We start from the raw sequence: 22,512 nt of genomic DNA, 5'->3' as shown, positions 1-22,512 counted from the left end.
ATGAGAGAGTTGTTGCTCTTCTTTTCTTTGATCTCCTGTTGAGTTTGTAGGTGTTCAGAATGGTTTGATCCCTATCCAGCTGAATTCCTGAGAGGAGACGAAATCCAGGTCTCGTACTCCTCCGCCATCTTGCTCCACCCCCAGGAACTGCGATTTTTAAGTTATAAAGTTGGTTGAAGGCATGCTTTGCCTAAAATATGCTTTGGAAAAGATGAGTCCAAAATACATAATTCCCTTCTGGGGCATATTATTAAACCAACTTTCACATTTTGGAAACACACAGATACTCAATGGTAAATTAAATATAACCTATGTACAAACATACCTATGTATAAATTAACCTATGTATTAATAAACATATTTTAAATAAATCAAACCTGAATAAAATAAAATAATATGTGTTATTCTAACTTATGCATTAAGACATGGAAGAACTTTGTGAGTTCAGGGTTCTCTCCCCATCTGATAGTTGGCAATTTCTAATTTGTGGGGTGTGTGCATGTATGTGTGTGCATGAGAGCCCACTCCCTCTGTTCTCCTAAATAACTGGTATACACAAGAGAATTTAGGGAAGGAATAGGGAGGAAAACAAGCATTTCTTTGTAAATCTATGGAATTAACCTACCATTAAAAAAAAAAGTGTGGGTGCTCGCTTCTGCAGCACATATACTAAAATTGTAACGACACAGAGGAGGTTAGCATGACCCCTGCACAAGAAATTTGACATGCAAATTGTGAGTATTCCACAGCTTAAAAAAAAAAAAGAAAAAAAGAGAGAAAACTGTGAATTGAACATGTCATAATTTTATCACCTTCATTTACGGAAATCTAAATGCATTTCATTTCATTACAGTGAAATAGAGAAAGAACAAATATGCCTAGCCAAGAAATGTGAGACCTAATCAGTTTCTATCATAAACTAACTGGCCATCACTGGGCCTGTTTCTACACATGATAAAACAGAATGCCTCATATGCCCAATGTCATCAGCCTGCCACTGTTCTGTTTCCCATCTTAATTAGGACGGAAGCTCCAATATTATCGTATTTTCAATTTATGCTAATGAACAAGGTCACTTTCCTCCTGAAAGCCTGTTTAATTCTTCACAGTTTACAGAATCAAATCAAACTTGTTAGCTCATCTTTGTAAGTTCCTTCCTGCCTTACTTTATATTTCCAATTCTCCAAATATTTTTGTTAAGAGCAAAAAGGCACAACCGGGAACCATGTTCTTAACATTCCTCTACTCCTCCTAGCCTGGCCCACCTCATCCACTTCAGCCCAAACCTCTTTGGTAAGGTGTTCAGAAGATACTGGTATAAAATGTGGATGTTCCCCAGATCCCATAAACCTAAACTGCCGGGGAGGGCATTTCTGAGGATGGAGAATAAACCTTAGGAAGATTTGCAATATGGACTCCATTTGTGGATGTGTACCTGCCATGACTTAGGACAACATACAGACCCTGGGGAATCTTGCTTTCCTGATCTGTAAAAGTAGGAGAGTGTTGGCAGCATTCACCCCATGGGGACATTGTGTAGATGTGGAAACACAGTGTTTGTCTTCAGACATGAAGGTACTTAAATATCAGCTGGTCCCATAGTTATTTGAAAAAGAATGGTTTGTAAAAAGAGAGCTATAATCACCAAGGAGATGTAAGAGGGTATTTGTTCTTCTAGAATAGAAAATAGGTATATTAGCAGTCAAGGTAGATATTGAGGAAAACACAGTTTACTTACGCCAAGTTATTTAGCACAGGAAATAAAGAGTTCCTCTTTGGTTTGAGAGGAACCTGCTTAACCACAAGAATCAGAATTGAGAAAGATAAATTCATTTCAGCATTCCCTACTTGCCTATAACCGTGTGGTACTTGAGTTCTCTCTGAGCCAGTTGTAACACCTACTGGTTGTCTCATTAATTAATGAGTTGAATAAAATCTTTGACACACTTTCATTTACGAGGAAAAAAAAAAAAAGAAGTGGGAAAGAAAAATGGAGATGCCCACTCTATCACAGCCCCAGGATAGGACTTCAGCTTGCATTAGGGAAGTCTGACAATTATAGTGATTTATAGAAGGAGAGATTGAGTGAGTGATAAAGGGCAGAGAGCATGATGCTCTTGTGGGTTGTGCCACATAAGAAAGGAGAAAATGTCCCTTGATTCTGCAAAGGGAGGTGTAACCTGGGTGGGGCTGCTCTTCATTTGCTGCCTCGGTGTCAGCACCCCCTTGATGAAGCACAGCCTGGTGGTCTTGCTCTGCTAGCTTGCCTACCCTCTCAATCCTTAGTCTGTCTCCACCAGAACTGAGCCTTCTGGATGCCCAATTGTGAGCAAATGTTCTTGCACAGATTATAGTATTCATGTGTATAAACGAGGGGTAAGTTTAAAGCAAACATTCACATTTTAGCAAAACGCAATGCCTCCCTCCATCTTCTACATAGGAGTGAGGACTTTGTCACAAATATGGATCATGACCCAGAGCGATCCTAATTATTTCCTAACGCTGTCTGCTGCCGCGCCCCCTCTCCAGCCACAGCCGTGTGCTTGCCATGATCAAGCTGGATATGCTCCTGCCTCAGAGCCTTTGCAATTCCTTCCGCTTGAGATGTTGGTCTCCTAGACAGTGTATGGCTAACTCCCTCAAAATATCACTTGCTCAGTAAGACCTCTCCTGACCACCCTATATAAAAGTGGGACCTCTAGCTTCCTTGACCCTCCATATTTTTTAGTCTTCAATACAGGCCACTTGGATATCTATTAGGTAGGTTGTTTTTCTCTCCAGAGGCTGACAAAACCAAGAACAGAACCTGGCACATTGTAGGTATGCATTACATCTTTATGAAATGAATATTTGTTGAATGAATTAGCATTCAGGATGTTTCTTGGTCAACCAAAAAAAGTCTAAATAGCATTCATTTCAAAATTGCTTGGTGCAGCAGGGAAGCAAGAAGTAAATTTTATTGTTGTCCATATTAAACCAATTAAAATATTTAAATTTTTGTTATCTCAAGGAATTTTCTTTGGCTTTATGGAAAATTCACTCATCCAGAATATTTTGTGAGCACTCCAACCAAAATATGCTTCATTCAATTCTGTCTATATATTAATCTAGAGATAAAGTTGACATCTTTAATTTTGCTACAAATGTTTAAATGACTACTTATGAACCTCACAATTTTAAGAATATAAACCCTTTAATAATCAATTACCACATCCAATTAGTTCACAATCATTGAAATATACATTTGGGACTAGGGCTCATTTCAAATCTCAAAATACAAAGTCACTTAATTCAGAACTCCATCTGTGCCTCAGTCTCCGGAGTCTGACAAACAGTCTCCAAATTGTCTTCTGAGTTTTCATCAAAACAAGACACCAGTTTGGAATCTATTTTAACATTACTTACACTATATGGGGACTCACGTTGCATCTGCTTTCATTTTTCTCTAATGAAAGTTCCTAGTTGTCGTGTCAGAAAGGATGTACGTATTCCCTAGAAATAGCACTGTTATTTAGAATGCAACAATAGAGAAAATCGAAGCCCCAGATCTTATATTCCATATTCATAAAATTGTAATTGGCCTTTTTATGTCTGTGCTACCCTTGAGACACAGGGAATTAATTTTGTGTCCATGAACATATATAGGATACCCGTAAAACTCAGAATCGTTCAAATTCTCATCCCCCAAAAAGAAGTAGAGATAAAATCAAAGCATATTTTTCTTTAAACTTGGGGATTCTGTATAGTTTAATGTGACGTCTAGAGATGATATTAAATTGCAGTTATTGTAAATAATGGGCAAAGAAGACCTATGGCATAATGTTTGCAAGAGCATTGCAAATAGAGAACAAATCCCCACCAAATTTACATTTCACCTGCAGGATGAAGCAGACTCCTTGCAGATATCAAATGTTTATACTCTCCTAGGTCATAGTTGCTACAGGTACAAGCCTTGTTAGCTCATTGGGTTCAAAGTCTGGTTTTACTACTCTGTATGACCCAGGTGAGGCTTAGACTTGCTAATACGGCAAACCTCGTTTTACTCATATCAATAGGGATAAAAATCCCTACATCAAAACTTGGGGAAGGGTGAGGCCTACGTAAATTAATATACATAAAATACCAGCATGATTTCTGATTCATAGTAAACGCTCAATAAATTGGCACCAACACTAAGGCCCATCAGACAGAATAGACATAATAATATTAGCTCATAAAGAGGTGAGAAAGTTGCCTTGTCATTTGTCAGAAAAAAAAAAAAAAGGCAAGTATACAACTTTTCCAAAAGGACAAAAGTAAGTCTTGGCCCTGTGTCTCTTAATTTTTGTGTTTGTACTTAATGCACAAAATCAGGATTTTATTCGGCACTTGAATGAGAATACACACATACACACATAGACACCCAAAATAACTTAATTGTTTTTAAGGTATGTATTATGTTCTCTTCATTCCTCCCTCCATAAGTGAAATCTACAATGTAAAAAAATTCCCTAAAAAAAAGAACAAATATCAAGGTAATACACAATTTCTTTATTGATACAGATTAATGTATAGTAATATAATTTGTACATATTTCCAGATATGCGTGTATAAAGTTTTTTTTTTTTACAAATAAGACTACAACAATCTGAATAACCTCTCAAAAAACAAAAAAAAAAGAAAGAGGGGACCAAACAAGAAAGAAGAGAAAGAAAAGAAAAGAAAGAGAGAGAGAGGAATGGAGGGAGGGAGGGAGGGAGGGAAAGGAATAGTACAGTGGCATCAGCTCTGTTAAACCAGCCCTATGAGGAACCTTCTCTTTCCACATCTCCCTTTTTATATGTCTGGTCTGGAGGAGAGTGGTCTTGGAGCTGTGGAAAAGACTCCTCTTCACATGCTCTTTTTGCTAATTTCTATCTGAGAGGGGCTCTATCTTCTGTTTTACCTTCACTTCATAATCCTGATGCTAATCGAGGCTGAAATTAAAAGATTCCATCCTAATGATTCGTTTCGCCTCATTAGCCTAAGAGGCTGAAGTCACTAATGTAAAAGTGGCTTTACATCTTTCCATGTCTTGATAATCTCTGTGGAACTAAAGAACCATGGTGCAACAGAACCATGCTGTTCAGAGTGTGGACTCCAGACGGGCAGGCTGGGCATCACCAGGGACCTGGCTAGAAATGGAGAATCTCATTCTCACCTCCAACAAATGATGAAGCAGAATCTGGGGTCTACCAAGTTTCCGAGGAGATTCATATGCATATTAAAGTTTGAGAAGCACTGTAGTAAAGGGTTATTAATAATGATGGCTTTAATTCCCCAACTGTGCTCCTTAAAAAATTAGTATTTTCCAAAATGTTTTCTACAAAAATGAGTTCTATAATCAAATGTATTTTAAAAATACGAAATTAAATAAAGCTAAGCCAGTTTCCTTTCGGCGGACTTCTTGGCACCACTGTTCTCCTCTAACACATGCAGTAAAAACGGCATGTGCGGTATTTCTCCAAGCTATATGACCATGAAGACATGTTTTCTTTGCACAATCCTTTAAATATTTCTGAAAACATTGGGTTTTGTATAGCACAGTTTGGAAAAAGGTGTCCTAATTTTTTGCAGAAATGTTTTACAAACTCCACTTAAAACATTAGGAAAAATGTTTGAGATTTAAAATTAAATATTGGAAAAATTATTTATGTAAAATATCTAATTCTCTGAATATTAAATTGGAAAATAGGCGATGTATGCTTCTGTCTCCCCGCTGCTGTCTCCAGGCGCATTACCCTCATTCTGCCTGATGGAGTCAGGGACTTTGCACTGATCTCAACTGAATCTCAACATTTTTTGGTATGTTCAGTCTTGTGATTTCTCCCTCCTCTTGCCCCTTATCAAAATGAGAGTCTTCATTATGTTCCTCCTAAGGTAGACACCACCATAAAAACAATCTGTTAAAGCCTTCCTCTGATAAGTAATATCTGAAGTTGTCTAAATATGCTATTCCTTTTCGTTTGTTTGTTTTTTTATTAGAGAAGATCTAGGCTTTAAATTGCCTTTTCCCAATGCCAAAAAAATAAAAAATAAAAAGTTACATTTGTTGTTATAACTCAAGTACACTGTACCTAAAACCCTCCCTGTGAACATTACACACATGGACTCTGATGGACAGCTAGAATTAAGAACAGTCAGGTACTAAGAACTCACCAAACTTGCACATATAAACACATTAGTATGAACTCCTTATTTCTTATTACAATCTTACTTTCAACAGGGCCCCCCTGTTTCTTTCTCACTTATTTCACTATTTAAAAGCCTTTTTAATGTTTTTCTATCATTTTCCATGTTCCAGGAAGACGAGTGTTACCGACATGAAGAATTTCATGGCCAGCTTTCAATCCTTTCCACTTAGAGCTTATCATGGACAATTCATATAAAAAAAAAAATCCAAGCTAACACTGAATTTCTTTTCAAATTCTTCCAGACATAATATTTTCTGGCTAAAAAAAAAATCTCATTTTTAGACTCCTTTTTCTCTTCACTTCTATCATAAAAATGGAGGCTGGCTGCTCTTTTTATACATTTTTTTGGTCATAATGAAACAAAGTTAATTAAGATTTCAATCTAGTTTTATCTAGCACCAAAAATTGTAATTATTCCATTATATTCAATATTGCCTTTAGAGGCAATTCGTGGTTAAAACATTACAAAATACTGTTTTATGTAATATTAGTAGACTCATTTTGGACTATCTCCCCACCCAGCATTCCATAAAGGAACCATTAATCATCATTACAGTTAATTCTCCCAAGAAAACAACTAAGCAGAATTGAGAATATGAAAAAAGCTCAATGGTACATAAACACCTATAATTCCTGCTTCCCTTGTATCTTTTTATTTGGAGCTGAGATTTTAAAGCAATGTTAGTTTACTCTCTCCCCATCTTTATTTATTCAACAAATATTCATTTAACGCATAATAAATGCTAGGCTCTGTTCCAGACTTTGGGGATTTAGGAAAAATTTTTAAAAATAAACATACATTATAAGGTCAGGAAATGAAGTGCTAAAAGGAAAATTAAAGCCATATAAACAAACAGAAAATGACTTGGGTACAGTAGCAGGTGGTTGTCTTCCTGGACCATGAAAAATAATAGAAAATAAATAATATGTAGATCCATATGTAGATATAAATACATAGTTATATATAGATATATTTGGTCAGCTGTATATTAGGTATATATTTTTTATCAGATTATCCCAATTATACTGTCAATTTAGGTAAAAATCATTACTCTGTTTTAGCTGTTCTCAAAACGTTTATCAATGAGGCACGCCTCTATGAATTTTTTGTATGGCCCATATTTTTCAGGCCATACCAAAACTTCTCTCGAAATTTGCTAAAAATTTGCATAGCTATTTTCATTTGACATGATAAGAGAAGAAAAAAGAAACTTTATCTTAGTCATATAGAGAGAAATCTATTCCAACTGAACTGTATTTCAATTGAAAGTCTAGATTATGCTAACAATTATTAGGGTGTTGTTTTGTGTTTTCTTTTTAAGGAAAAAAAGTTAAAGACCCAGAAATACATGGTAGGATTCTTTTTGTCATTTATTTTGTCAATATAATCACCAAACCATTGGTCACCTTAATAATGAAATTGAGAAAAAAATCATTATGAGCTGCTTCATATCATAGAGGAAAAATACCTGATTTAACTGCATTTAAAAAATTTTAATCGCTCACTCAGGCAAGTATTATATTGCTAAATCAGATTTCTTGAAAGTCAACATGGGAAAGATCGTAAATTTTTGTTGTAAGAATCAGAAAAGTCAGTGTATAAAACAGAAACTCTGCTAAGTAAAAAACACTATATTTTCAAAACTTATACCAAATGTACCAGCAATGGATGCACTGGCCTTCTGGAGAGATACTCATTTAGACAATTAGAGCATGTGAGGAGCCTTTTTGCCCTCTTGGCTGACTTTTAATATTGTCATTCTCAAACCCTGTCCTCCAACCTCTTTCTCTTAATTCCTCTTTGATGGGACAAATCAGAAGATTTCTATAAACATCTAATATTTTATCACAGTTTAGTCAAGTCTCAATTTTGAATATACAGTTAATATAATCAAATAGCACATTTATAACAAAATATCTTATTTATAATAATATGTGCATAATATTTAATGGCATATTATGAATATAATCAGAACATATCAATATTATTATATATACTATGAATAAAATATTATTATATAGTATACATAATTCAACAACAACCCTGTAAGAAGTGTTATTATTACTTCAATTACACTTATGAGGAAAATAAGGCTGAACTTTGATCATTTGGCTCCATGTCCCCCTTTCATGGTACAATGTTATCCATTATCTAAGGTCTTTACTATATTCAGCTGGGTTTCTGGGATATAAATTGAGGTATCTCAATTAATGATTCCTAAGAAAATATCATTCTATCACATTTTCTATAAAAAATAAAAGTAGAAGGAAAAGAGAAGTACCATTTTAGACATTTGTTTTAAAACCCTTTTGTGAGCTTACAGATAGATATAGATCTCTAGCTGTTTAATATGCATGACTTTATAGCTCTAATTCTATATCTTTTTCACCTGTAGTTAGGACCCATGCATCAGACTTCCTTCACGCCTCACTTTGATTCCCAGTAGGATGCCATCACGGGCTTCCTTCCATCACGTCATTGCATTTCAAACTTAAAGTTAACTGAGTGACTTAGAACATTTATCGTCAGGCTTGACTTCTGGCCATATCACGGATCACACTCAGTAACTGGTTTCAGGATCTTGGTCAAATCACTTAACCTCTCTATGTCTCAGTTTCCTGCCTCCAAATAACTTAAATTAGTAAATTCTATTGTAGTTTTAAAATTCCATGATTCAAAAATTGACCTTGAGTATTTACTATGTCCTAGTAGCGCACTGTGTTCAATATTAAGGAAGGAGTTTTAGAAAACCTCAATATCACAATACCTCTTCCCTTAATGTTTACTGAACAAATGTTAACTAAAAACTAGAGCTACTAGTTAAAATATGGGTTAAAAGGTTGAAAATACAACTACTGGAGAAAATATCTATATATACAAACAAGCCCTTTATTGACTTCGTGGCTTTATCAAGGTTGGAAGACATTGGAACAACAACAATAATAATACAAGTCATCACATCACGTGTCATACAATATGTGGAAGATACAATGCTCTCCTGACTATGGTGGCAAATAGGGGGAAAACTATGTAAGGGGCAAAGAGAAAGTCAAAGAAAAATGAGAAAAAAGTACAATCAAGGAAGAAACCCATCATTATTTTAAGATTCTAGGTGTATTTTCGTGATCAGCAACCATTTCTCTGATGATGTTTGACATTTTTATGCTGTCTTACTGAGGATTCAGATATGAGAAAATTTAATTAGTGTTTTTTTAATTTTCTTTTTAGATTTTATTTATTTATTTGAGAGAGAGAGACAGAGATAGTCAGAGAGAGCACAAGTGGGGAGGAGAGGGAGAAGCAGGCTCCCCGCGGAGCAAGGAGCCCGATGTGGGACTCGATCCCAGGACTCCAGATCATGACCCGAGCCAAAACGCTTAACCGACTGAGCCACCCAGGCACCCTAATTAGTGTTGTTTTTATTATATATTCTGCTACAAAAGAAAATGATTTGAGATTATCTAAAATAATTTTGCTGTAACTCTGTAGTTGTTAGCATAGGTTTGTTTTCTTTCTCCTCATTCTGGGTTCATGTCAAACCAAACTAAATGGAAGCAAGAAAAGGAAAAAGGATCTGTGGTATCACTGTGGGTTCTCGCTTGGAAATTAAATCCCCTTTGCACTAAGGAGGTAAATGTAAAGTCACTTAACCCCATTGTTTTAATGAGATAAGAGAAGACTTCATAAGTGCCTTTGAAAATTACTCCTCATTGTTTTATAAAAAAATCAGTGAGTTAAAAACATTAAGTGGGCATCTTATAGGCATTTAAGGAAATCTGTGCAAAAATATACACACAGTTATTAAAATTACAGCAATCTGCTTGCTGTTATTTGCTGCTTAGAGGTAAGACCAAAGTGTATTTTTTCCCTTCCTTTGCAATGATGAAAAATCCTGTCTCCCTTAAATCTGTGAGGTTTTTTTGCAAGCACTTGGGAAGATATTATATCTTTATATTTGAAGGATTTTCTAATAAAATGCATAACTGTGTGACTAATCAGCAGAATAAATTGGAAGGACTCAAAAAACTTTTAGGGCTGGAGTTGCTGTCTCCTCCTTGGCACTCACTAGCTTCTTCCTTTGGGAGGAGAGATCTGATTGGGGAAATGGTAAGAGTCTGATATCTATTTCCTCAAGAGCTTGAATTGGGAAGGTTAATGTACTAAACTTAGATGCTCATGTGTTTTTTTCTCCTTCTTTGTCAATCTACCATTCTTGGATCTGGTTTTAGAAACTATTTGCCTGTGAGTCCTATGCATTCTGCTGGCCAATCTTGTATCTTCCATGCAATAAACCAAAAAGAACAATCTATGCCTTGTGCAGTAAAGTTTTCAGTTATTCAGCTGCTCTGTTGGTAATATTTTTATACAAATTCTATGGAAAGAACAAGAAAAAGGAAAAAAGATTTGGTTTGAAGCCCAAGCTATATTTTTTAATCCAGCTCTGCATCTATAATAAAGCAGACAATTTCTTCTCTTTCTAACTCCTGTTATTCATTTCCAGATAGGTTTCAAGTCATGAGGGAATTAAATGGGGGTGGTAAATTAACCAAATCAAATACTGTGAGTGATGCTAGTGGTCATGCTAAAATTACTCTCATTAGCCCTTTCAAGTTGAGCAAGCCTAGAGTTTTCATCTCTGCTAGAAGCAGACATCTTTAAAGGTTTTCTTTATAAAACTCTCTTTGAAAGATGCTAGGTCTTAACACAACAAGTTCTGGGTGAATTATGTGAGTGAAGTCTTTATCATGACCAAATTTGGTTAGTGTATTTAATCCTCATGCCATATTTCAAAGTTCATTAAAGGCTAGAAATCGTACATCTGGTTGATACTGGATGCTGGAGTTTAACACTCTTTGTATCTGCCCTACCATGGTCCAGCTTGCTGGGGATGGGCAGCAAAAACTACAATTCCCAGAATCCTTTGCAGCTAGGGCTTCCGTTATAATTTAGAGTCCATCAGTTAGATATCATTGCGGAAGATCTCCATTCATGGGCCGCAATCATTTGATAAAGTAAAAGAAACTCTTTGGGCTGGAGAAGCAGCTATCCAGCATCCAGATTAAGCAGTGTCCTGACTACTTTTTGACACAGCTGTAGTGTCAGCTTCTCATTCTTTAAATTGCCTATCACAGAGAGGCAGTTGTACCCGTGCAGACCAGTTCTAACCAGCGTGGGAATGTTCCAGAAGCTTAGCCTAGGATCTCGTTTTTGTAACCCTACTAATTAATCTGTGAGACAGCTTTATCCCTTCAATAAACAGGTTATTCTTAAACAGGATAAAGTATATTCCCTTGCACATAGTTAAGAACCTTGGCTAATATATCAGTAAAAACAATTCAAGATAGAGATAAGAATTTAAGGTAAATAATAGATTATAAAATATAGGATAAACTTGCACAGGAAATATTGTATAGGATAGAACTAAGAAAAATATGCTAAGAATCATGGGGAAGTTGAAGCCAAAGGGATTAGACTAGATACATAGATCGACTCTATAGGGCTGAAGCCAACAGAACCACATTATGTTATATGCATTGAGAATTACCATTCCAGTTGAAAAAGTCACATTGTAAGCACACAGCCTGAAGAAAAAGGGAACATTAACATAATCTGATTTAAATGACATGCCTACCCTGTAGGACTCAATGGTCACCTGCTGGAAAAGAAATGTCATTGCTGTCAGTTATTCACCAGCAGAATCATTCCTATGTATTTGTCAAAAATTTTAGACCCTGGTTCACTCCTACTCTGTCCATTAGAATGCCTGACTTGTAATTTCTATATAATGCACATTATTTTTTCCAATACCCTGTATTCTTAATTTCGTAAATGCTTCCATTCCAAGGATATCTACCTCAGTCATTCCCTCCAATGTCAAATCTTAGACCTTGTCATTACCACTCACCTTAACATATGCATGGAACCATGATTATGTGATATACATAATCATATACATAGTGTAATGAGTCCCCTTCACTGATGGACACCTCAAATCTATCTGGCACATGACCTCCAAGTCATTTGTGCAATCATCTTTCTCTGTGCATTGATACACTTCCTTCTTTCCTTACTCAGTTTAAATTCCACGGTCTGTCGTAATCACTCTTGTATACCTTCTTTACCTCCCTTACCCCCTCACTTTTTCCAGCTTGCTTGGCACCACTGCAACTCTGGTTCAATCCAGCTCTTTCCCCCTTCCATGATCAGATCACATAACTGAATATGGCTGGAACACACACACAACCATTCTGACCAATCCCACTTTAAACTCACAATTCTCAAAGGCCTTTAAGGATAATTATCCTATCCTCCCTCTTTCTGGCGATTATTTCTTCTATTTTTTTTTTTCTTTTTCTCTCTAACCACTTCTTCTGGAATTCCCATTATGTTGATATGCTTAATGGTCTCCCACACTTATCTGATATTGTTCATTTTTCTTCATACTTTTTTCCCTCTTTGTTCTTCAGATTGCATTATCTCATTGATTTTCAAGTTTGCAGGTTCTTTCTTCTCATAAAATTTATGGCTAGACCCTTTTACTGAATTTTTCATGTCTGTTATTGTATTTTTCAACTCGTTTTCCATTTTTTAAAATAATTTTGTTCTCTGTTGTTATTTATTCAAATAATTTTTGTTTCTTTATTGATATTCCATATTCAGTAAAACATTGTCGTATGTTCCTTTAATTCTTTAAGCATGGTTCTTCTATGTCTTTGAACATATTTTGAATGTATTTATAATAACTGCTTTGAACTCTTTGTCTGTTAAACCCACCCAGTGGTCCCTCTCCGTGGCAATTTCTATCACTGCTTTTGCTTTTGCATATGGGTCACACTTTGCTGTTTCTTTGCATGTCTTTTTTTTTGAAAATTAGATATTTTAAATAATAGATTATGCAAATATGGTTACACCTCTCCCTCACCACAGCATTTCTTGTTGTTGTCTGCTTGGCCATTTGTTTTTTTGTTACTGTATTTTGGGAAGGGGGGTTGATTAATGATTTGGCTAAGCTAATTCTTAAAATCTATTTCCCTAGCAATGTGTAAGTTCTCAAATATGCTCCTACTGATATATTTTTCTATTTGTTTTTATCTTTTAGCCTGGCTATTTTGGAGCCACTCCTGGGTTATCATAAGCCACTTACGGGTGAAAGGTGGTACTTTAGCCCCCTTAGCAAGTTAGATTTTTGCCCTTTACTGAATGGATGGATGGATGGATGGATGGATGGATGAAAAATGGATGTCTTGAAGGTGGCTCTCACAGTCCAGAGCATTTACTTTTTTTTTTTTTTTTTTGCTCTTCTTTCAGTAAAGGATAGTAGATTGATAATTCCCTTTCTTGATTGCCAAGGAGTCTGGCTCCTGGCTAAAACCCTATGTGTGATCCTTAAGGCCAAGAATAAGCAATTAGAAGACTTCACTTGGCAAGCCTCATGGAGGAATGTTGCCCTCTGCCCACCAAATTTGCAGGAGCCAATGTAGGCCAGTCTGGAAGGGGAGTTGCAATCAGTGACTCAGGACCCCTGGCCAGCATCTTTTCTGCGTAATTATATTCCTAGTCCATGTGCCTCCATTCGCAGCACTCTTTATTGGGTGGCCTTCCCCAGTGTCCCTGCCCAGACCTCTTTATCAGGGGAAGGAGTGGAAACCTTAGAGACATTTTGTTCTACAGTGATTCAGTACTCAGTACTTCTCCACTCCTATGCTTCCCCCTCTCCCTCTTCTCCTGCCCCAGAGTTTATAAAAGGGCAGGGACTTCTTGTTCAGAGCTCTCTTGGTGATGAGATAATTCCCCCCATTTGTGCGGATATGTCTGTCTCTTGTCCAGGGCCATTCCGTGGGAGAAGATGAAACATTCTGGGAGCCCATATCTTCTTTCTGGCCTCTTATTTATGCTAATGTAAGAAGTGAATAAAGCCTTCATCATTATTGTCATTTTGACTTGTCTTGACCAACTACTTCAACACCTGGCAGTTCAGCTCATGACATCATTTCTGAATGGATGCAGCACTGGGCTTGCAAACAGTTTTCCAGAATTTTCCAGAGATGAGTGTGACTTTCTTTTTAAGCCTGGCTTCTTAGGGGGCACCTGGGTGGCTCAGTTGGTTAAGCCTGGCTTCTTAGGAGTCACCCCTAGGCCAGCTGCTTATTGTTCAGTGTTTTGTCAGAAGCTGTATTTAAGCCTTGAGATTCCTGCCCTTTGTGTCTGTGTGAGGCTTGGGAAAGTGCTTCACAGTCTGCCTCACATCATGTTCTGCCTGTTCCTGAGGCGGTGCAGCTTAGTGCATGCTCAAAGTCTTCCTGCCCCCCACAATGAACTGTGATCTCAAGAGGACTCTTCTGGTTTTCTGTCATTTGCCTTGTATGATGGGTGTAAAGGCCTCATCCTAACGCCGCCTGAGGAAATCAAGTTCTGTTGTTTAAAACACCCCGACTGTGGTATTTTGTTATGGCAGCCCTAGCAAACTATAATATACGTATCAACTCTGACTGCTCTTATTGAAATTTAGTAGAATTTCTTGAATTAATATTTCTGGACTGTTTGTCCTCTGCTGAGGGCCAAGGCCTGGCAGCCCCTAGATAGGCCACTTTGGCATGAAGATTATTTTGAGTTAAAAAGCAATCAAAACCCGACAGATTCAGGAAAAGCTCTTTACCTCCTCCACAAATGCGTAAAATAACTTAGGAAGATGACCTGCTCCAGGAAGAGACCTGTCACCATAGACAACTACATTATACTGTGACCTAGGTAGCACAGATAGGGAGGAAGCTGTTTGATCAAATCCTCTCTGCCCTATTGTTTCTGAGTGGCCCAGCAAATATGTGCTTACCAAACATTTACTCTTTTTCATTCTTCCTGTGAATTGCATTCCCTTTCAGACCCAGGCCCCTTATTCTCTTCTCCTTAGTTCAGAAAGGTATATATACATTTTACCTGACTGTCTCTGGAATTTCCACGTCCATGTGGATTCCCCATACACATACTATTAAATGTGAGTTTTCTCCTGTTAATCTGTCTCATGTCAATTTGATTCTTAGTCTGGCTAGAAGGACCTTGAAGGAGATAGGAATTCGTGTTCCCCAATAGCTATTAGAACAATCTACAGAGACTTTAAATGATTGTTGGTTCTTTTATTATTATTTTATAGCTTTCAACAATTACGTTGCTGTTAGACCGAGGAGAAGGAATTCTGAACTCCTCACTTCAGGGATGGCTCCCTACTCTCTCTACCATCATCCGGTCCCCATTCTCTCCTGATAATTCCCACTGGCACATCAACTTGCTGTTACTTTCTCTTTCTGAAAAGCACAAACAAAAACAAAGCAAAATAAAATACTTAAAGCAATAACAACAACAACAACAAAAAACTTGTCTTGATCCACTTCCTCTATCACCTTGCATCCAATTTCTTGCTCCCTTTTAGCAAAAATTGTCCAAAAATTTGACCAGACTTATGGTCTCCAATTCATGTCTTTCTGCCTTAACCCCCTCCCATCTGGCTTCACTCCCACCACACCTCCTAAACTGTTCTGATCAAGTTACCAATTATTTCCTCGTTACTAAATTAAATAGTCAATTTCAGACATCTTCTTAAGTGAATTGCTAGCAAGATTTTACATAACCGATCATGTTTTCCTCAGATGCCCTTTCTTCATTTGACGTCAAGGAAAACACACTCACTTGGCTTTCCTCCCACCTCATAAGCTGTTCTCAGCTTAATGCCCTTGCTTCTCCACTTTTCACCTTCCTTTTCACGTTAGAGCCCCTAGCTATGCTGTCCTGTCCTCTTCACAGAGTGCTCTAGTTACACTCCCTCCCCTGGGAACCTCTTCTTTTTCAAGAATTTGAATAACACATATATACCAAAAACATGTCAAACATGTATCTCCAGCCTAGATCACGTTCATGAACCCCAGTCTTAGGTACCAACTGCCCACTCGGCATTTCTCCTCAGATGGTACCATAAGTGTTTTAGTTTTATCATGAACCAACCTGCCAACCCACAACCTGTTCCACCATCACATCCCATCTCACTTGGTGCCAATTCCATCAGCCCTGGTGTTCAAACAAACCTTTGGACTCAACCTAAATTCTTCTTTTTCTCTTGTGTCCCATATCCAGTCCAACAGAAATCTCTCTTGCCACTATCTTTTCAGATATCCAGAAGCCAATCACTTGTCAGCATTTCCACTGCTAATACCTAGTGCCGCCTGACATAGTCTCTCCCCAGAGTAACAGCAGTTATCTTTTAATCCCTTAATCCTCTGCCCTTGCCACTCCCACAGGTAGGCTGTTCATATCAAAGCAGCCAGGGCGATCAGTAAAAGAGGCAAGGAGGACTCTGTTACTCTCCTAAAAATCTGCTCCAAGCCTTCCAGTGGCTACCCATTTCATTCAGAGTGAGATTCAAAGTCCTTCAAAGCCCCATCAAGCCACAGAGGATCTGTTTCTTCACCACCCATCCCACTTTTGATTTCTGACTTCTCTCCTGACTCTGTTTCAGCCACACGGCACCCTTACAGTTTCTTAAACCTTCGAAACACACCCAGCCTTTCCAATGTTGCTCTAGATGTTCTCTCTTCTCTGGGTTCTCTTCCCCAAGTGTCAGCGTGGCTAGCTTCTTCATTTCTTTAAATATTGCTCATATCTCAGCTGCTCAATAGAGACTACCCAGTCATCCCATTTAATATTGCAACTTGCCACAATTTCTACTCTGGACAATCTCAGTATCTTCTTTCTTTGTTCCACATCTTTCAAATTCATAGTCCTGTCACCTACAATATAGTTTATATATTCACTATGTTCACTATATCATCAAAGAATGCAGTCTCCATGAGAGCAGAGATCTTTTTTTGTTCCCTGATGTACTCCCCCAAACATCTAAAAAGCACCTGATCTAACATAGGTGCTCAGTAAATATTTGTTGAATAAATGAAAAGAAAACGAATTAATCTTATGTAGGACTGGGAAGCTGGATATAAATGGGGATAACTTAAGTTCAGCTTCTATTTAGAAAACATTAATGATGTCCCACCAGAAACAGAGACACCAGTCAGCATCTTTATTATCATCTACCCTTTAGTTTGATTGTCTGCCTTATTTCAACAACCAGGTATGAGATTAGAGGTGGTTCATTTCAGATAACAAAATAGAATTTTCAGGTAGAAAAAGTATTTAGATAGCATTTAATCACATTTCATGGATAAAGCATAGGGACCCTAGATAAAACTCACTTGGTTACACTTAGCAAACCAAGACTGTAAGTCTTGACTTGATAGATATGCCGTCTGCATTCCTACATAAGCAGAAAGCAAATCTTCAAGAATTTTAGAATTCCAAATTGGACCCATTAGCAAATGCTTTTGCAAATCTTTCATTATCAGGGAAAAATTAAAGTAAATATTATTTTTATTTGTTTTAAATCTTAATTCATGTAACTCCAATTTGTGCAATCACGCTACATGTATATCACAAATAAGTACTCCGTCGTATTATGCAGCTATTAATACTGTTTCAGCATGTGTGCATTCAAAAATACCACTTGCCTTGAGTAGGGAATATTATTGCTGACATACCATCTCATCTGCAGAGTTTATTCAAAAAACATTTGCCAGGAACTATTATGGCTTGACAAAGTCCTAAATGCCATAGACAGATATATGAGTCATGCACTCTAGAATCTCATCATGAAATATGGAAAGAGATATACAAAGAGAAAAAAATCACAATAAAATGTAGTATGTCTTTTCTCAGTTTGGGTCCCTCCTATCATGCATACACATAAAATAGAATCTGGAAAAACTATTTGGATGCCAATGCAGTGAATTCTGTGTTACCCAGAAAGCAAACTCTGAGATGGAGATCAGCATGTGGCAAGTTTCTTAGGACAAAGCTCTGGCATCATCAAGTGGCAGGGCAGGTGAGGAAGTAGAGGGGGAAGTCAAGCTGCAATGTCATCTCAGTAGACGTCTCAACTAACTGATGGCCAGTTCTGAAGCTTACACGACCATTCAGAATTGTCCTGAACCCTGTACCACCAAGTAAATCTATCACTCCATGGGGGCTACCCTGGGAAGGGGCCTTCAGTAGGACAGCTGTCTTTAGCCAAGGCAATCCCTGCAAGGGAGAGGGGAGTGCCTGGCCCAGTTGGCTATGACGAAGGTAATAAATAAAAGATGTCATACTATGCCTGGAAAGGAATTCCTAAGAAAGGGAAGATAGGTATAAGAGGCCTAATGAGGCATCTCAGATATGTCCATGACCCTGGCCTGCACATTACGTGGCTGAATTCTTCTGCTCAGGCTGCCATTACACAATACTGCACACTGGGTGGCTTAAAAGACAAAAAGTTAATTTTCCACCCTTAGGGCTCTGCTGGGTGGGACCCCACCCCCAAAGCTCCAGCAGACAGAACTGTGACACCAAGGCAGTGGCCCTGATGATCTCTAAATTGCCTTCGAGGTTACTCTCTTTTCGACAAGAATAACACATTTGCAGTGTAACAGTTTTATTATGGTCCATCCTGTAGAATCCAAGCAGTCCAACAGCCTTCTCTCATTTCATCCCACTTTCTCTGACCCCTTCAGTTCAAACTGGCAGTGTCTCTGCTGGTATAATCCATCTCAATTCCCAGATTCTACTTAGATGTCTGGTTAACATCATGGGTAACCTCATAATGAAGTGATTCTCCAACTACAACGCTGAAGTTCTCTCCAGAAGCAGCTTCCTCACTTTTTTGCAGTATAGACAGGTTGACAATATTCCAAATCTTCAATTTCTGGTTCCTCCTAAGAAGTCCTTTTTTAACTCAACTCTCTCCTGTTGCATTTTACCATAAGCAGTCAGGAGCAACCAAGCCATTCCTTCAACACTTGGTGTAAAAATCTTCTTAGCTAGATATTCAATTCTACCACTCCCAATTCCTATTTTCCATAAAACTCTAGAACACAGTGCAGGAAAGTTCTTTCCTACTTTATAGGATCCCCTTTCATCTTTCTAATAACATGTTCCTCATTTCCACCTGAGACCTCATCATAATGACCTTTAACTTCCATATTCCCACCAATATTCTGTTCATGGTTATTTATGTATTCTCCAAAAATTATGTATTTATGGAGGCTTTCTCTCTAGCTCTCCTCTTTTCTCTCTGTGTACTCACCAGAAGCAGGCTTAATTTCATTATTTTTAACACGCACCTCAAAACTCCCCCAACCACTACCCATTATCCAGTCACAAAGCTGCTTCCACATTTTCAAGTATTTGTTACAGTAGCAACCCGGTTCTTGGTACCAAAATCCGTATTATTCTTCTCAGGCTGCCATAGCACAATACCAGGGAGTAGGCTTACACAACAGGAAGTTATTTTCTCACAGTTCTAGAGGTTAAACATCTGAGAGATTGGGGTGAATAGCATGACTGGATCCTGGTGAGAGGTCTCCTCCTGGCTTGCAGATGGCTACCTGCTTGCTGTGTCCTCACAAGACAGAGGGATAGAGAGAGAGAGTTCTGGTGTCTCTTCTTCTCTTTTAAAGTACCAGCCCTACCCGAATAGGCCCATACTGTCATGAACTCATTTAACTGTTACCACCTCCTCACGGGTTCTCTCTCCAAAGACAGACACTTTGGGGATTAGGGCTTCCATGGGATGAATTCTGGGGGGGGGAGGGGGCAGACCAAATTCCCCAATAGCCTACCTCATAATTCATCATATTGACTGGATTTAAGATGACCCAGAGGAAGAGGATCAGTTGGGTAGTAGTAGAGGAAGAAGCAGCAGACAAAAAGAATGTGGAATGGAAGAACAAAACAGGCTACTGCTACTGGTGTTTCTCTTGGATGACTACAGCTGAGTCTCCTGGAGTGGGGTAGCCTGCAGGAAAACAAGACTGAACAGATGCTATATAGGCATGGATAAATTTAAGGCAATCTTTTTCCAGATCCTTGATTTCTCTGTATGCATGCTTTCCAAAAATTAACTTGGCTACGAATGTGTCTGTGTTTTCAGAATTCTCCTTTCTCCAGCTCCTCTTTTAAAATATCCTTTTCCCTTCTTTACAAAAGAAAGGCAAACCTGTCACCATCTTCTACAATTAAATGCCCTGGAGTGTAGAACTGCTAAGAGTGGGAACCCATGGGAGCAAAACATCATGGAAACATCTATCCTTTATCTAGCAATGCTTTGAATTATCTATCTTAGAATCAGAATTCAGAACTCCTAGTGGTTAATACACAAGGAGGTTCATTAACTTATTTATTTGTACAAAAAAAATGAAATGGGACCTTTTCTGATGTAAGGTCATTAATCTGCAGTCGAGTTTGACAATGAAGATGGCTTTCCCTGATACTGTTTGTAGACTGAAAGAGCTAAACAGCAGCTCTAATGTTTTGATGTAAATCATGTATACAATGAAAGTATCCAGACAGTAGCTTCTTTGCAAATATTTAAATTTGTAATAAATTTTAAGGTGTCAATTTCAAATGAAAGAAGAGGATACATAAATTTTCAAAAATTATTTTAGGAGTTGCATGAGCAATATTTAAACACTGCCATGTACCCATAAACTATCTTTCAATCTTCTCTGAAGGATGCTGACATGGTTTCATCTTATCTATTTCCTTATGAGCCAAACACCCCTAACACCAGAGGTAACGTGACCTTTGTTTTCTATATTGTAGTGGGTAACATAGGTTTGTAAGTTGAATGTTTAATGGCGGCAGAAGAAGAGAGCCCTTAACCACATTTCCATTATAGGAATAACCTGACATCAGGGTCATAGTACTCAGAGGACTTTAGGTAGAACTCTCTGTCCATGGGCAGAGCTTGAGAGGATGATTATTCTCCTCACACTCTTTGACTCCTTGTTCTTTGCCTTTTCCAAGGGTGTCTCCTTCCTCTGTCCTAATATAGATGTTTCTAAGAAATCTATCTTGAACTTGCAATATACTAAATATGTTTTTTTCTTTGTACTTTATACTAAATATGATCCACCTGGGTGATTCCATCTACTCTCCCATCTGTGCTAATGATTGCCAAATATGCCTTTTCCAAATTTACTTTGTCCCTAATTATCAGACATCCTAAAGCTGAGTACTCCAAAGCACACTCAAAATCATTGTGCCTAAAGTGAACTTATAACCTACCTTCCTAAGGTTTTTCTTCTTTGTACTCTGTATTTGCTTAGTATTTCTAATTTCTCCTCAATTTGTAAATTTGAAATCTGGAAGTCATTCTTGAATCCTCTCTCCTCATCACTGTATCCCATTGAATTAGTCATAAAATCCTGCCAATTTATATATAATATAGTTGGCAAATCCTTGCCCTAACAGTTTCCTAGTTAAGGTATTCTTTATCTCTCTGCTGAAATACTACAATAGCTTCTTCCAGTGCCCTTGACAGCATATTCATTCTGGGGTAGTCTATCTAAAACTTCAATATTCCTCTGGAGCTCTAATGCTTAAAACGGTATGTTTCTCCATAGCAAATTTGGTACTTAAATTTTTTAAATGTGCATCAGTATCATTAAAAATGTTTACATAAGTACCCCTAGCATATTGTATTCATACGTAACTCATACAACAGATACCAAAAATATAAAATTTTAAAGGGTATTAGAAATTAAAATAAATGGCATTTCTAATATTTCCTTCCCAGATTTAAAATGGTGCTGTCAACGTAAATGTCAACAATAATTCTAATACTTCCTTTTCATCCTTTACTGAATCATGTTAAGCACCTGTTGCTATTCACATCCCTGACTTTAAATACCGCTACCTTCCAGCATAAAATCCAAACCTTTTTTTTGGCATAATATACAGGGTACTCCACGATTTGGGTCTTCACTAGGTTTCTAGTCATAGGGAATTTATTGAGATTACCTACCGATGTGGCTGTTATCTTTACTAAACAGGAATTCATCCACAGAAGAAAGTATGGCATCTCCAGAGATTAAAACATGGTGGGTGTTTAAAGCAACGTTTGCAGGATGAACGTCAAGTGTTTTCTCTGTATGTGCCTTCCCTTTGTAATTGTATCGTCTAACAATCCAGCAATCCATTCTATTAGTAGAGTGAAGGTTCGTAATTATATTGCTTCTGACGATGTAAACTCTACTATTTCATTAAGATAATAATTGCAAGAAGTGAGTTTAGGTTGTAGGAATATAGTCATCTGATTCTGTTTAAAAACAGAAGGATGGTAGTTATGAGGCTAGTGAAACTTCTAGTAACAAATGGCCAGTGACAAATAATGAGATTATGGGTCTCACACTGTTTTGGGTAAAGTATTCTAGTTGATTAATA

The 22,512-nt window shown here is 37.5% G+C and overlaps 1 protein-coding gene and 1 non-coding gene across 2 annotated transcripts in view; one reads left to right on the top strand and one right to left on the bottom strand.

Moving 5' to 3' along the window:
- The window catches only part of GPC5 (glypican 5), a 1,215,201-nt gene that overhangs the window by 735,491 nt on the left and 457,198 nt on the right, over window positions 1-22,512 (bottom strand). The window lies entirely within an intron of this gene.
- On the top strand, window positions 646-754 carry LOC115940372 (U6 spliceosomal RNA). Its single transcript, XR_004075143.2, has one exon. It is a non-coding gene; the product is annotated as a U6 spliceosomal RNA (small nuclear RNA).

The sequence above is a fragment of the Leptonychotes weddellii genome, chromosome 3 (assembly GCF_054177405.1).
Source record: "Leptonychotes weddellii isolate Sample4059 chromosome 3, ASM5417740v2, whole genome shotgun sequence".
NCBI lineage: Eukaryota > Metazoa > Chordata > Mammalia > Carnivora > Phocidae > Leptonychotes > Leptonychotes weddellii.
The sequence above is the reverse complement of the archived record's forward strand: the minus strand, read 5'-3'. Positions and strand labels throughout refer to the sequence as shown.